At 38.7% G+C, this 15,812-nt stretch overlaps 1 protein-coding gene and 1 pseudogene across 2 annotated transcripts in view; both read left to right on the forward strand.

Moving 5' to 3' along the window:
- ILRUN (inflammation and lipid regulator with UBA-like and NBR1-like domains) overlaps positions 1-15,812 on the forward strand; it is a 114,641-nt gene that overhangs the window by 52,110 nt on the left and 46,719 nt on the right. The gene's annotated exons all lie outside the window — the stretch shown is intronic.
- Positions 8,197-8,918, forward strand: LOC133094534 (lysosomal-associated transmembrane protein 4B-like; annotated as a pseudogene).

Here is a 15,812-nt window from a genome sequence, read left to right on the forward strand (position 1 = left end):
TTGGTTGTACTCATTCAGTCTCTCAACAGGAGTGTGCTATTAGCATATTGTGTGGACAGTTCTTCTTTATGTGGGGCATATTTATAAGACCCTTGGCCCTCTCACTAAATACCATGTTCATCTTTAGAGCCACCCCTCCTCTCCCACCACACACATTTCTAACTCCCTTGGTTGAGTACCACTAAGTATTTGATTCTTGGCAGAGTTATTTTCAAGCCCAAACATATTATTTTATCTTTTTTCTACAGACTTTTGCTTCTTAGATAAAAACAACCTGTTATCTAATGCCTACTTTATGTCAGGCATTGTACTGGGCTTTTTCATATAAATTATCTTATGAGGGAAGTATTAGCTGCACTTTATGGGTGGGAAAACTGAAGACCAGAGATAATTAATGACTTGTCTAAGTTTCAGTGAAAGTTATAAATTAGCTATAAATTATAGTTATAAATTAACAAAAGTAGTTTTATGATCTTTGCCATTGGACACTACTATATTGGGTTCACAGGGAAACTTTGGCTCCAGGTTGTTGGTACTTGGCAGAGTTTAGAGAGACTGGGGTATATGGTCCACAAGTCCTCTCCATTTCCAGAGTGAGTGGGAATGAGGGTCAGGCTGAGATTGGCAAGGTGACTCTTAGGTAGTTGAGTAAATATCGGTGTTCCCCAAGGAGTTCCTGCTTTTCAGGAGATATACACTTCCTGTAGGACACTTGACTCTTGGAAAGGAGTAAGCAGCATGAGTGCTTGTCACCATTTTAGCCTTGATACAAACATGCCTCCCCTCTTCCTAGTGGAGTACCGTCTTTCAGAGTTCCACAGGAGACAGACTTCCCTAACGGTCCAGTGGTAAAGACTCCATGCTCCCAATGCAAGGGGTGCTGGTTCGGTCCCTGGTTGGGGAACTAAGGTCCCACACGCCGCACCATACAGCCAAAAAAAAAACCTACCAAAAAGAAAAAAACCAAAAAACCCCAAAGTTCCACAGGAGAGCTGTACCCCTGCACTTGATGGTTCCTTCTAAAACAGAGGGGTTCTAGTTGTGAAGTAGGCACTGAGGTCACATGATACTCTGGTTATCACATGCTGATGAGGGTTTCTTCCACTTGAAATAGCTCTTCTTGTTAAATGACTTCACGTGGTTCCTTAGGGACAATTCACATGTAGATTAAATACTTATATTCATTTAGTTTTCTCAGAGGTTAGAAATGGAACTTCCCTTATAAAACTCCCAAATCATAATATATAATATAGTCCCACAGGTTAGGAAACTTAATGGGTGCTCTATGTAAACCACACTGTTTATTTCTTTAAACCTTTGTAAGTTCTTCTTTCAGCTTCTCTAGTTTATGGAATGTCCACCTTAACCAGGTAGTGCGGAACTGCTCCTCCTCATTCTTCTCCAATGTTTTAACTGATGATGTTGTAAAAGAAGCTCTGCTTTCATGGATGTCCTCTAGACTCTACACAAGTGTCTTCTATTTAGATGCTGTTCTACTTGGAATTTCTACCAGCTCTCTTGCCCTTTTGCCTATTGACCCCACCTTTAGAATGTCTCTCTTTTATGTTGCACTTAAAAAACCTGCTTCATTTGCTTCTAGAAGATCCTCAATAAGATACTCTCTGAAAAAGGAAGGGAGGGAGGAAGGAAGGAAGGAAAACCACCAGCAGCAGCAGCCGCAAGCAGGCTCTTGCCAGATTAGAGCTCCTGGAGCAGTCAGCCAACATGATGCCATTCTAGCCCCCTAGACATGTGTATCATCTAGCAACAGCCTGTGGAACAAAAACCACATTCACAGAAAGATAGACAAGATGAAAAGGCACAGGGCTATGTACCAGATGAAGGAACAAGATAAAATCCCAGAAAAACAACTAAATGAAGTGGAGATAGGCAACCTTCCAGAAAAAGAATTCAGAATAATTATAGTGAAGATGATCCAGGACCTCGGAAAAAAAATGGAGGCAAAGATCGAGAAGATGCAAGAAATGTTTAACAAAGACCTAGAAGAATTAAAGAACAAATAAACAGAAATGACCAATACAATAACTGAAATGAAAACTACACTAGAAGGAATCAATAGCAGAATAACTGAGGCAGAAGAACAGATAAATGACCTGGAAGACAGAATGGTGGAATTCACTGCTGTGGAACAGAATAAAGAAAAAAGAATGAAAAGAAATGAAGACAGCCTAAGAGACCTCTGGGACAACATTAAACTCAACAACATTTGCATTATAGGGGTCCCAGAAGGAGAAGAGAGAAAGACCTGAGAAAATATTTGAAGAGATTATAGTCGAAAACTTCCCTAACATTGGAAAGAAAATAGCCACCCAAGTCCAGGAAGCACAGAAAGTCCCATACAGGATAAACCCAAGGGGAAACACGCCGAGACACATACTAATCAAATTGGCAAAAATTAAAGACAAAGAAAAATTATTGAAAGCAGCAAGGGAAAAATGACAAATAACATACAAGGGAACTCCCATCAGGTAAACAGCTGATTTCTCAGCAGAAACTCTACAAGCCAGAAGGGAGTGGCATGACATATTTAAAGTGATGAAAGGGAAGAACCTACAACCAAGATTACCCTTCCTGGCAAGGATCTCATTCAAATTTGACGGAGATGTCAAAAGCTTTACAGACAAGCAAAAGCTAAGAGAATTCAGCACCACCAAACCAGCTCTACAACAAATGCTAAAGGGACTTCTCTAGGTGGGAAATACAAGAGAAGAAAAGGACCTACAAAAACCCAAAACAATTAAGAAAATGGTCGTAGGAACATACATGTCGATAATTACCTTAAATGTGAATGGATTAAATGCTCCAACCAAAAGACACAGGCTCGCTGAATGGATACAAAAACAAGACCCATATATATGCTGTCTACGAGAGACCCACTTCAGACCTAGGGACACATACAGACTGAAAGTGAGGGGATGGAAAAAGATATTCCATGCAAATGGAAATCAAAAGAAAGCTGGAGTAGCAATACTCATATCCGATAAAATAGACATTAAAATAAAGAATGTTACAAGAGACAAGGAAGGACACTACATAATGATCAAGGCATCAATCCAAGAAGAAGACATAACAATTATAAATATATATGCACCCAACATAGGAGCACCTCAATACCTAAGGCAACTGCTAACAGCTATAAAAGATGAAATGGATAGTAACACAATAATAGTGGGAGACTTTAACACCTCACTTACACCAATGGACAGATCATCCAAACAGAAAATTAATAAGGAAACACAAGCTTTAAATGACACAATAGACCAGATAGATTTAATTGATATTTATAGGACACTCCATCCAAAAACAGCAGATTACACTTTCTTCTCAAATGCGCACAGAACATTCTCCAGGATAGATCACATCTTGGGTCACAAATCAAGCCTCAGTAAATTTAAGAAAATTGAAATCATATCAAACATCTTTTCTGACCACAATGCTATGAGATTAGAAATCAACTACAGGGGAAAAAAATGTAAAAAACACAAACACATGGAGGCTAAACAGTATGTTACTAAATAACCAAGAGATCACTGAAGAAATCAAAGAGAAAATCAAAACATACCTAGAGACAAACGACAATGAAAACACGATCCAAAACCTATGGGATGCAGCAAAAGCAGTTCTAAGAGGGAAGTTTATAGCAATACAAGCCTACCTGAAGAAACAAGAAAAATCTCAAACAAACTAACCTTACACCTAAAGGAACTAGAGAAAGTAGAACAAACAAAACCCAAAGTTAGCAGAAGGAAAGAAATCAAAGATCAGAGCAGAAATAACTGAAATAGAAACAAAGAAAACAATAGCAAAGATCAATAAAACTAAAAGCTGGTTCTTTGAGAAGATAAACAAAATTGATAAACCATTCGCCAGACTCATCAAGAAAAACAGGGAGAGGACTCAAATCAATAAAATTAGAAATGAAAAAGGAGAAGTTACAACAGACACCGCAGAAATACAAAGCATCCTAAGAGACTACTACAAGCAACTCTATGGCAATAAAATGGTCAACTTGGAAGAAATGGACAAATTCTTAGAAAGGTATAAGCTTCCAAGACTGAACCAGGAAGAAATAGAAAATATGAACAGACCAATCACAAGTAATGGAATTGAAACTGTGATTAAAAATCTTCCAACAAACAAAAGTCCAGGACCAGATGGCTTCACAGGTGAATTCTATCAAACATTTAGAGGAGAGCTAACACCCATCCTTCTCAAACTCTTCCAAAACATTGCAGACGAAGGAACACTCCCAAACTCATTCTGTGAGGCCACCATCACCCTGATACCAAAACCAGACAAAGATACTACAAAAAAAGAAAATTACAGACCAATATCACTGATGAATATAGATGCAAAAATCCTCTCAAAATACTAGCAAACAGAATCCAACAACACATTAAAAGGATCATACACCATGATCAAGTGGGATTTATCCCAGGGATGCAAGGATTCTTCAATATACGCAAATCAATCAATGTGATACACCATATTAACAAATTGAAGAATAAAAACCATATGATCATCTCAATAGATGCAGAAAAAGCTTTGGACAAAATTCAACACCCATTTATGATAAAAACTCTCCAGAAAGTGGGCATAGAGGGAACCTACCTCAACATAATAAAGAACATATATGACAAACCCACAGCAAACATCATTCTCAATGGTGAAAAACTGAAAGCATTTCCTCTAAGATCAGGAACAAGACAAGGATGCCCACTCTTACTGCTATTATTCAACATACTTTTGGAAGTCCTAGCCTCGGCAATCAGAGAAGAAAAATAAAAGGAATACAAATTGGAAAAGAAGAAGTAAAATTGTCACTGTTTGCAGATGACATGATACTATACATAGAGAATCCTAAAGATGCCACCAGAAGACTACTAGAGCTAATCAATGAATTCGGTAAAGTTGCAGGATACAAAATTAATGCACAGAAATCTCTTGCATTCCTATACACTAATGATGAAAAATCTGAAAGAGAAATTAAGGAAACACTCCCATTTACCATTGCAACAAAAAGAATAAAATACCTAGGAATAATCCTACCTAGGGAGACAAAAGACCTGTATGCAGAAAACTATAAGACACTGATGAAAGAAATTAAAGATGATACAAACAGATGGAGAGATATACCATGTTCTTGGATTGGAAGGATCAATATTGTGAAAATGACTATACTACCCAAAGCAATCTACAGATTCAATGCAATCCCTGTCAAATTACCAATGGCATTTTTTACAGAACTAGAACAAAAAGTCTTAAAATTTGTATGGAGACATAAAAGACCCTGAATAGCCAAAGCAGTCCTGAGGGAAAAAAACGGAGCTGGAGGAATCAGACTCCTTGACTTCAGACTATACTACAAAGCTACAGTAATCAAGACAGTATGGTACTGGCACAAAAACAGAAATATAGATCAATGGAACAGGATAGAAAGCCCAGAAATAAACCCACGCACCTATGGTCAACTAATCTATGACAAAGGAGGCAAGGATATACAATGCAGAAAAGACAATCTCTTCAATAAGTGGTGCTGGAAAAACTGGACAGCTACATGTAAAAGAATGAAATTGAACATTCCCTAACACCATACACAAAAATAAACTCAAAATGGATTAGAGACCTAAATGTAAGACCGGACACTATAAAGCTCTTAGAGGAAAACGTAGGACGAACACTCTTTGCCGTAAATCACAGCAAGATCTTTTTTGATCCACCTCCTAGAGTAATGGAAATAAAAACAAAAATAAACAAATGGGACCTAATGAAACTTAAAAGCTTTTGCACAGCAAAGGAAACCATAAACAAGACGAAAAGACAACCCTCAGAATGGGAGGAAATATTTGCAAATGAATCAACAGACAAAGGATTAATCTCCAAAATATATAAACAGCTCATGCAGCTCAATATTAAAAAAACAAACAACCCAATCCAAAAATGGGCAGAAGACCTAAATAGACATTTCTCCAAAGAAGACATACAGATGGCCAAGAAGCACATGCAAAGATGCTCAACATCACTAATTATTAGAGAAATGCAAATCAAAACTACAATGAGGTATCACCTCACACCAGTTAGAATGGGCTTCATCAGAAAATCTACAAACAACAAATGCTGGAGAGGGTGTGGAGAAAAGGGAACCCTCTTGCACTGTTGGTGAGAATGTAAACTGATACAGCCACTATGGAGCACAGTATGGAGGTTCCTTAAAAAACTAAAAATAGAATTACCGTATGATCCAGCAATCCCACTACTGGGCATATGCCCAGTGAAATCCACAATTTAAAAAGACACATGCACCCCAGTGTTCATTGCAGCACTATTTACAATAGCCAGGTCATGGAAGCAACCTAAATGCCCATCGACAGACGAATGGATAAAGAAGATGTGGCACATATATACAATGGAATATTACTCAGCCATAAAAAGGAACGAAATTGGGTCATTTGTTGAGACGTGGATAGATCTAGAGACTGTCATACAGAGTGAAGTAAGTCAGAAAGAGAAAAACAAATATCGTATATTAACGCATGTATGTGGAACCTAGAAAAATGGTACAGATGAACCGGTTTGCCGGGCAGAAATTGAGACACAGATGTAGAGAACAAATGTATGGACACCAAGCGGGGAAAGCCGCTGGGGGGGGTGCGGGTGGGGGTGTGATGAATTGGGTGATTGGGATTGATATGTATACACTGATATGTATAAAATGGATAACTAATAAGAACCTGCTGTGTTAAAAAAAAAATTAAAAAATATTCTTTACCTCTTTAAAAAAAGAAAAAAAGATACTCTCTGTTTCAGTTCTGATCTCTAGATCCCTCCAGTATCAGAAATAGGAGTACCCCTTGAAGATAAGATTTATTTTTTGATAAAAGAAATGCTAGCCTAAGCTGATTGTGATTTGTATGGGAAGTGTTTTTAGAAGGGACATTTCAATATGTAAATGAGATCCAAAATCCTTAAATATCTTTACATTATAAGGTGTACATTATGTTTAAAAGGCGATGGGCTATTTTGGCTTCAGAGAAGGAAGCCTGCAGGTTTGTACAAGCCAGTTGGTTGTACTGACACCAAGTGGTCATTTGTTTGGTGGTCGTGTCCAGGTAGTTCCTCAGGAGTCACAGGCAGTGTGAAGTGGCTCTACTGTTCAGATTAATCTCTAAAATGCAGTCATGTGGGTCCTGAACCTCTATGAAGCATGGAAATCAAGAGATCAGGTGAAACAGTGATAGATCTTTAAAGTGTAGTAAATAAAATATTTGCATGTCTAGGTACGAAGCGTCAGATGTTTTAACTACTTGGAAATTGTAATGTGAGTAGTTTTAATGTGAACTGTTCGTGCTAACACTGTTTCCTTTATAATTAGTTGTATTATTTCTCAGTAGACCAAATATATATTTAAGGGTTTGGTAGAAGTGCAAAAATATAATTTCAAAGCAGCATCTTTTTTCTTATGGTAGCCAGAGCCATTTTGATAATGGAAATGTCTTTGATCTGGAATGTTAGGTTCCAAGGATTCTGCTTTTCAGGATCAACAGTTCCTTAAAAATTTTTAACCAAATTTAATTCTTTATTAATATCCATATACTTATTGTTAGAAAGAAAATAAATAGTTGTAAAACCACTGACCATTTAAAAAATAAATACTTAGGCATAATTGCTTTTTTTTTTTTTAATTTATTTTATTTATTTATTTATTTTTGGCTGCGTTGGCTCTTTGTTGTTGCGTGCGGGCTTTCCCTCGTTGTGGTGAGCGGGGGCTACTCTTCCTTGTGGTGGGTGGGCTTCTCATTGCAGTGGCTTCTCTTGTTGCGGAGCACAGGCTCTAGGCACGTGGGCTTCAGTAGTTGTGTCACGCAGGCTCAGTAGTTGTGGCGCACGGGCTTAGTTGCTCCGCGGCATGTGGGATCTTCCCGGACCAGGGCTCAAACCCTTGTCCCCTGCATTAGCAGGTGGATTTTTAACCACTGCGCCACCAGGGAAGCCCGGCATAATTGCTTTTTAAAAAAATATAATTCTTGGAAGCAACTGCTCGGAGCTCTCGGGGGAGGCGTGGAGCAAGGGCTAGCGGGCAGCGAGCGGGGCTAGGAGCGCGAGCAGGAGTGGCTGAGGAGCCGGCAGCAGCCATGCGTTGGGCCCGGACCAATGCGGCTGAAGCTCCCGCAAACTTGGGCGCGCGCTCACGCTGCTGCGCCGGCGGCCTGAGTGATGAAGATGGTGGCCCCCTGGACGCGGTTCTACTCTAACAGCTGCTGCCTGTGCTGCCATGTCTGCACCGGCACCATCCTGCTTGGCGTCTGGTACCTGATCATCAATGCCATGGTACTGCTGCTTCTGTTGAGCGCCCTGGCTGATCCAGATCAGTATCACTTTTCAAGTTTTGAACTCGGAGGTGACTTTGAGTTCATGGATGATGCCAGCATGTGCATTGCTATTGCAATTTCTCTTCTCATGATCCTGATCTGTGCAGTGGCTATTTATGGAGCATACAAGCAACATGCGGCCTGGATCATCCCATTCTTCTGTTACCAGATCTTTGATTTTGCCCTGAACACTTTGGTTGCAGTCACTGTGCTTGTTTATCCAAACTCCATCCAGGAATACATACGACAGCTGCCTCCTGATTTTCCTTACAAAGATGATATCATGTCAGTGAATCCTACCTTGTTTGGTCTTTATTATTATTCTGTTTATCAGCACTATCTTTACTTTTAAGGGTTACTTGATTAGCTGTGTTTGGAACTGCTACCGATTCATCAGTGGCAGGAACTCCTCCGATGTCCTGGCCTCTGTTACCAGCAATGACACTACGGTGCTATGCACCCCCATACGATGATGCCACTGTGAATGGCGCCGCCAAGGAGCCACCACCACCTTATGTGTCTGCCTAAGCCTGGAAGTAGGATGTAGCTGAGACTGACAGCTTGACTTTCATACATCAGGGCAATAGGTCTTTAATTTTACCTCTGAGATGAGCTTCTGAGCTTATTTGTTGCTGAAATGCTACAGTTTAAAATTTTAGATGTTAAGTTGAAACTCTCTGTAGTTTGAAACCTATGCTTTAGCTAGAGTACTGTGATAGAGTAACTGTAGACTTCTTTCTGTGGGTGGTGCGATGGGCTCCCCTAGTCTTCGCTCAGCATTGAAACTACCCAACAATGCGGATGAACCTTTTGTCCGAGGAGGCTGTTGTATGTGCTGAGCCCCCGAGTTGAAGAATTTATGACACTTTTCTCTCCGTTCCCTCCTTTCTCTTTTGAACACGTAAAATAAAATCAAAATTATATGATGCTTAGGCCATTCCAGTTTATAGAACAAACCTTAGAAGAGGAATGTTAATCGTGTAAGGAGTCCATATATGCATATACGTAAAACAAGAATTTCCTTAGATCCTTTATGATTTAAATTCAGTGACAGTTTGAGTTTGCTGGTCAAGGATTTTGTCCATGGGCCAAATTGAAGCCCTTTGTCGATTCCTGGCAGTGAGGACAGTCAGTCGCCACCCCGGTGGCTGCTCTTGTACACCCATGTCTCGGGTCACGGCGTGGCGTGTTAGAGGGGAACTGGTTGGTACTGTGTGGTATCAGGTTCTCCCTTTCTCCCAGTTTCCCATCCCTGCTCAGAGCCCCCCTTTCACTAAGTGTTCTGCCCTAGCCTGACTCAGGGAGGACATCCATCAGCCTTTGTCAAGTGGAATTGCTGATATGTATTTATCCAACAATCTGAAAAAAGGTTTTCTTCTCTCCCTGCAAGGCACATCCTACTACTTTGAACTTCTGAGTATGTCTCATCATCTTTTAAAATGAGTGTACAACAGTCTTCAGAAAAATGGGAGGTGGCGGGGGTGCTTTCCTTGTGAAATGCCCTCATCTTGACTACCTGAATTTCAAGGGACTTTTATATATTCATATGTTCAAAAGTCACACCTCTACTGTTTGTTCATTATTGAATGTGCTGTAAATGAAGCCATTTGGAATTAAAGTGAGATTTGCCCACATCCAAGAAAAATGTATATATATATATAATTCTTAACTTTTTTGTGTGTATGCATTGGTAAGGGCTATAGCTTAGATAGAATCTAGTTAAAAAGTGTTTCGTTACGTAGAGAGTATATCCCTATCATAGTAAAACATAAACACATAAAACTTCCTGTGCTTCTTTGATTCTTATGTGACAGTAATTTTAATATGCATCATTGGTTTAATGACTACTTTTCTTGTGAGGAGAAGGGAAGAGCATTATCATATTAAATGAACATATTTGATCATATGATGCATTTTGATTTCAGAAATATTAAAAATGAGGTGAAAAGTAAGACTTACAATGGAGGAGATATGTCCATTTCCCCGTCACAAAAATGTTTACATATATGCTGAAATTGTTTCAGATGAGTAATTCTTAAGGTTTACTGAATTGTTACATGATGGGAATTTTTAATAAGTGCCGTTGTGTACCCTTGCCACTGAATCAGACCACAGCATGTCTCTTATAAATCAGGAAGCAAGCATAATTGCTTCCTATTCAAATCATGGTGAATATCTAATTTATCCTTACAGTAGTCCCCCCCTTGTCCTTGGGGGAACATTCCAAGACCCCCAGTGGATGCCTGAAACCACGGATAGTCCTGAACCCCATATATACTGTGGTTTTTCCTGTACATACATACCTATGATAAAGTTTAATTTATAAATTAGGCACAATAAGAGATTAACAATAACTAGTAATAAAATAGAACAGTTATAACAGTATGCTGTAATAAGAGTTATGTGAATGTGGTCTCTCTCCCTCCCTCTCTCCTTCTGTCTCTCTCTCTCAAAATATTTTATTGTTTGTATTCACCCTTCTTGTGATGATGTGAGATGATAAAATACCTACATGGAGGATCATTTGCTTTGGGTGATCCTGGATCATCAAGCCATGACAATGTGAATGGTTGGATGTCAGGAGCAGATGATGTCGATGGTTGGGGGTTCTGGGTGGGATGGAGCGGGAAGGCATGAGATTTCATCACGCCACTTAGAATGGTGTGCAGCTTAAAACTTACGAATTGTGTATTTCTGGAATTTTCCATTTAGTATTTTCAGATTGAGGTTGGTCTTGGGTAACTGAAACCACAGAAAGCAAAACTGTGGGTGTGGGGGCTATATAACTACTGAAAAATATGTGGTTATTTTTCTTAACAGAATGGTGATTAGTGTCTAAAGTAATTGAAGTATAGGGCTTTTAAGCTTTATCTGATATCTTAATTTTTATGATGCAGTTTATATTCCTTAATTATTGCTCGAAATGTAGCTGTTATTTTATTTTTAAAAACCTCCTATTAGTCGTGCAGTTAACTTGAGGAATCTTTGAAGAGGGTATCTTTTTACTGAAAAGCAAACTCCATTCTCTTCCTGTAATGATGCTTTGACATTAGCCACACAGTGCTCTAATGAGTTTTTCCTTGGAATGGCAAAGATATTTATCACTTAGAAATTAGTTCATTCTGTAATCTTTATCTTGAAAAAAAAAATCCCTTTTTAAAAAACCCTCTTAATTCTTCTCCTTTTAACTTTAAAGAGCTTATGGTTTCCTTTCTTTACAAAGAGAACGTCAATGTCAGACATTTGGCTCCAGGTAGGAATGCTTTGAGCCTCTGGATTTTACTTGGTAGTGATCAGTGTCCTTCCAGTTTCCTCTTATGATTTCTAAGAGTTTTGCTTGTACTTTGTTTTTAGATGGTCTTAAAAGTAATTGAATTCTACAGTGGGTCAGGCTTTGGCTTAGTAGCCACTTCAAAGTCATTTTTTCCTTTTTTAGTTTTACAATTGTCTTTTGTATTTAGAAATCAGAAGTGAATAGGAAAGCAGACCTTATCTGACCTAAGTCTTACTAAGACTTTAAAGAGCATTTAATAATACATTTTATTTAACTTGGTATAGCCCAAATAGTATCATTTCAGCGTGTGGCTGTAGTTCCACTTCAGGCACTCAGTAGCTACATGTGGCTAGTGGCCTGCAGCTCTATAAACTCTGGTATGTTGTACCAACTTTTTTGTTTTCTATAACAAATTGCGTAGAATTGGTGGCCATCTTCTTCTAAAGAATTTGCTAGTGAAACCTTCTGGGCCTGGAGTGTTCTTTTTTTTTTTTTTTTTAATTATTTTTGGCTGCATTGGGTCTTCGTTGCTGCACGTGAGCTTTCTCTAGTTGCGGCGAGTGGGGGCTACTCTTCGTTGCGGTACGTGGGCGTCTCATTGTGGTAGCTTCTCTTGTTGTGGAGCACGGGCTCTCGGTGCGCGGGCTCAGTAGTTGTGGCTCGTGGGCTCAAGAGCCCAGGCTCAGTAGTTGTGGTGCACGGGCTTAGTTGCTCTGCGGCATGTGGGATCTTCCCGGACCAGGGCTCGAACCCATGTCCCCTGCATTGGCAGGCGGATTCTTCACCACTGCGCCACTAGGGAAGCCCTTCAGTTTATTTTTATAGTTCTAGATCTGTTCAGGTTATCTTTCATCTTGGGTGACTTTGCGTAATTTCAAGGAGTTGGTCCTTTTCACTAAATCATTGAATTTATGTGTGTAGAATTGTTTGTACTATCCTTTATTATCATTCTAATGCTTTCTGTGTCTGTAGTGATAACCCTCTCTTATTCTTGATATTTTGTGTCTCCTCTCTTTTTTTCTTTAATAATCTTGATAGATTTCTTAATTTTAAGAAAACCAGCTTTTGGTTTCATTGGTTTCATTGATTTTCCTCTGTTTCTCTGTTTTCAGTTACATGGATTTCTGCTCTTTTTACTTATTATTATTATTATTATTATTATTATTATTATTATTATTATTATTATTATTTTGGCTGCGTTGGGTCTTCATTGCTGTGCGCTGGCTTTCTCTAGTTGCGGTGAGCGGGGCTACTCTTTGTTGCGGTGCGCGGGCTTCTCATTGTGGTGGCTTCTCTTGTTGCAGAGCACGGGCTCTAGAGCACAGGCTCAATAGTTGTGGCGCACAGGCTTAGTTGCTCTGCGGCATGTGGGATCTTCCTAGACCAGGGCTTGAACCTGTGTCGCTGAATTGGCAGGCGGATTCTTAACCACTGCGCCACCAGGGAAGTCCCTGGATTTCTGCTCTTAATTTTATTATTTCCCTCCTTCTGCTTGACTTGAGTTTATTTTTTTCTTTTTCTAGTGTCTTAAGATGTAAGCTTGGGGTCATTGATTTGAGACCTTTCTTTTATAATGTAGGTATTTAATATTATTCTCTTAGTCTGTTTGGGCTGCCGTAATAAACTACTATAGACTGGGTGGCTTGTAAACAACAGAAATTTATTTCTTACATTTCTGGAGGCTGGGAAGTCTAAAATAGAGATGCTGGCAGATTCAGTGTCTGTTGAGGGCTAGTCTCCTACTTCATAAGGTGGCCTTCTTGCTGTATCCTTTCTGGGATGTTTTTAAATAAGGATGCTAATGCCATTCATGAGGGCTCTACCCTCAGGACCTAATCACCTCTCAGAGGCTCAACTTCGAAATACACTCACATTGGGGATTAAGTTTCAAAATAAAAATTTGGTGGGGGGAGGATACAAATGTTTAGTCTATAACAACTGTAAATTTCCCTCAGAGTGCTGCTTTCAGCTGCCTACCATAAATTTTGAAATACTGTATTGTCATTTTCATTCAGTTCAAAGTATTTCCTAATTTCCCTTGAGACTTCCTGTTTGACCCATGGATTATATTGAAGTATGTAGTTAAGTTTCCAAATGTTTGGTAATTTTTCTGTTATCTTGTTTGATCATTTCTAGTTTAATTCTATTACGTTAAGAGAGCATACTTTGTATGATTTCAGTTCTTTTAAATTTGTTAAGGTGTTTATGACCCAGGAGATACACCCAAGAAATACTGTCTATCTTGGTGAGTATTTCATGTGTACCTCGAAAGGATGTGCATTTTGCTATTGTTGGGTGGAGTGTTGTATAAATGTTAGTTAGATGTAGTTGGTTGATGCTGTTGTTCAATTTCTCTATACCTTTATAGATTTTTATTGGGGGGATCAACTAGTTCTATCTATTACTGAGAAAAGAGTGTTGAAGTCTCCAACTTCAGTTTTGGACTTGTCTGTTTCTCCTTTCAGTTCTGTCAGTTTTGGGTTCATGTATTTTGAAGCTTTGTCGTTAAGTGCATACACATTTAGGATTATGTCTTCAAGGTGCGTGACCCATTTATTATTGTGTAATGTCCTTCATTGTCGCTGGTAATTTTCTTCATTCTGAAGTCTGATATTAATATAGCCACTCTGGCTTTCTTTGATTAGTGTTTGCATGCTGTATCTTTTCCTAGCCTTTTACTTTCAGCCTACCTATATTATTATATTTGGAGTTTCTTATAGACAGCATATAGTTAGGCTATTTTTTTTTCCTTTCTGACAATCTCTTCTAATTGGTGTGTTGAGACTATTCACATTTGCTATAGGTATTGATACATTTGAATTTAGTTCAACTATTTTATTATTTGAGGACTTTTAAATCAATTACATCACTAAACTTATTTGTGATTAAATTCTTTAAAAAATGTATTTGTCCTCATAATAAAAGAAATATATGACCTAGAAGATACAGAAAATATAAAGAAAAAACATTTATTCTGAAATACAGATATAGACACTGTTAGTGTATGTATCCAAATATTAAAAGCATAAAAAATTTTGTTTTTCAAATTTGGTATTGTGCTATATATAATTGTGTAACCTACTTTTTTCCTACTCACTAATATTTTAGAACCTTCCCCCTACTATTAACCAAAATGTTGTAGATTGTTCTTTCTGTTTCAGTTGAGATAAAATTCACATAACAAGTTAACCACTTAAAGCGTACAATTCATTGGCATTTAGTACATTCACAGAATTGTGCAGTCATCATCTGTTTAGTTCCAACACATTTTTATTACCCCAAAAGGAAACTCCATACCCATTAAGCAGTCACTCCTCATTCATAGAGCCCCTGGTGACCACGAATGTACTTTTTGTCTCTGTGGATTGATAATTCTCTTTGCTGTGTTGGGGCAAGGTATATAAATAGTGATCAAAAAATAAAATATATTAGACAGCCATCTCAAAAACAGAATCTGGGCTGCTTACTAAGAATGAACAAACCATAATTTACTTGGCTCACTTACAGTTAAATTCTTAAATATTCTTCTTTATTAAAGGACAGTAGAGTAACAGTATGAACCTTGAAGTCATACCATCTGGGTTTGACTTCTAGTTCAACAATGCAGTAGCAGTATGACCTTTAGGAAATTATTTTATCTTTCAATGACTCAGTTTCTTCACCTATAAAATAAGGAAAACAGTACTTACCTCATAGGGTTTTGAGGGAATTTGAGGAGTTAATGCATGTAAAAGCTTTTAGAACAGCACCTGGCATGGTAAGCAATGAATAGGTGTTAGATGCCGCAGCTGCTACTGCTTCTTCTTCTTCTTGTTTTTTTTCTTTTTATATATAAATTTATTTATTTTTGGCTGCATTGGGTCTTCATTGCTGCACACGGGCTTTCTCTAGTTGTGGTGAGCAGGGACTACTATTCGTTGTGGTGCGTGGCTTCTTATTGTGGTGGCTTCTCTTGTTGCGGAGCATGGGCTCTAGGCACGTGGGCATCAGTAGTTGTGGCACCTGGGTTCAGTAGTTGTGGCTCGCGGGCTCTAGAACGCAGGCTCAGTATTTGTGGCACACAAGCTTAGTTGCTCCACGGCATGTGGGATCTTCCCGGACCAGGGCTCGAACCCACGTCCCCTGCATTGGCAGGTGGATTCTCAACC

The sequence above is a fragment of the Eubalaena glacialis genome, chromosome 7 (genome assembly GCF_028564815.1).
Source record: "Eubalaena glacialis isolate mEubGla1 chromosome 7, mEubGla1.1.hap2.+ XY, whole genome shotgun sequence".
Lineage (NCBI taxonomy): Eukaryota > Metazoa > Chordata > Mammalia > Artiodactyla > Balaenidae > Eubalaena > Eubalaena glacialis.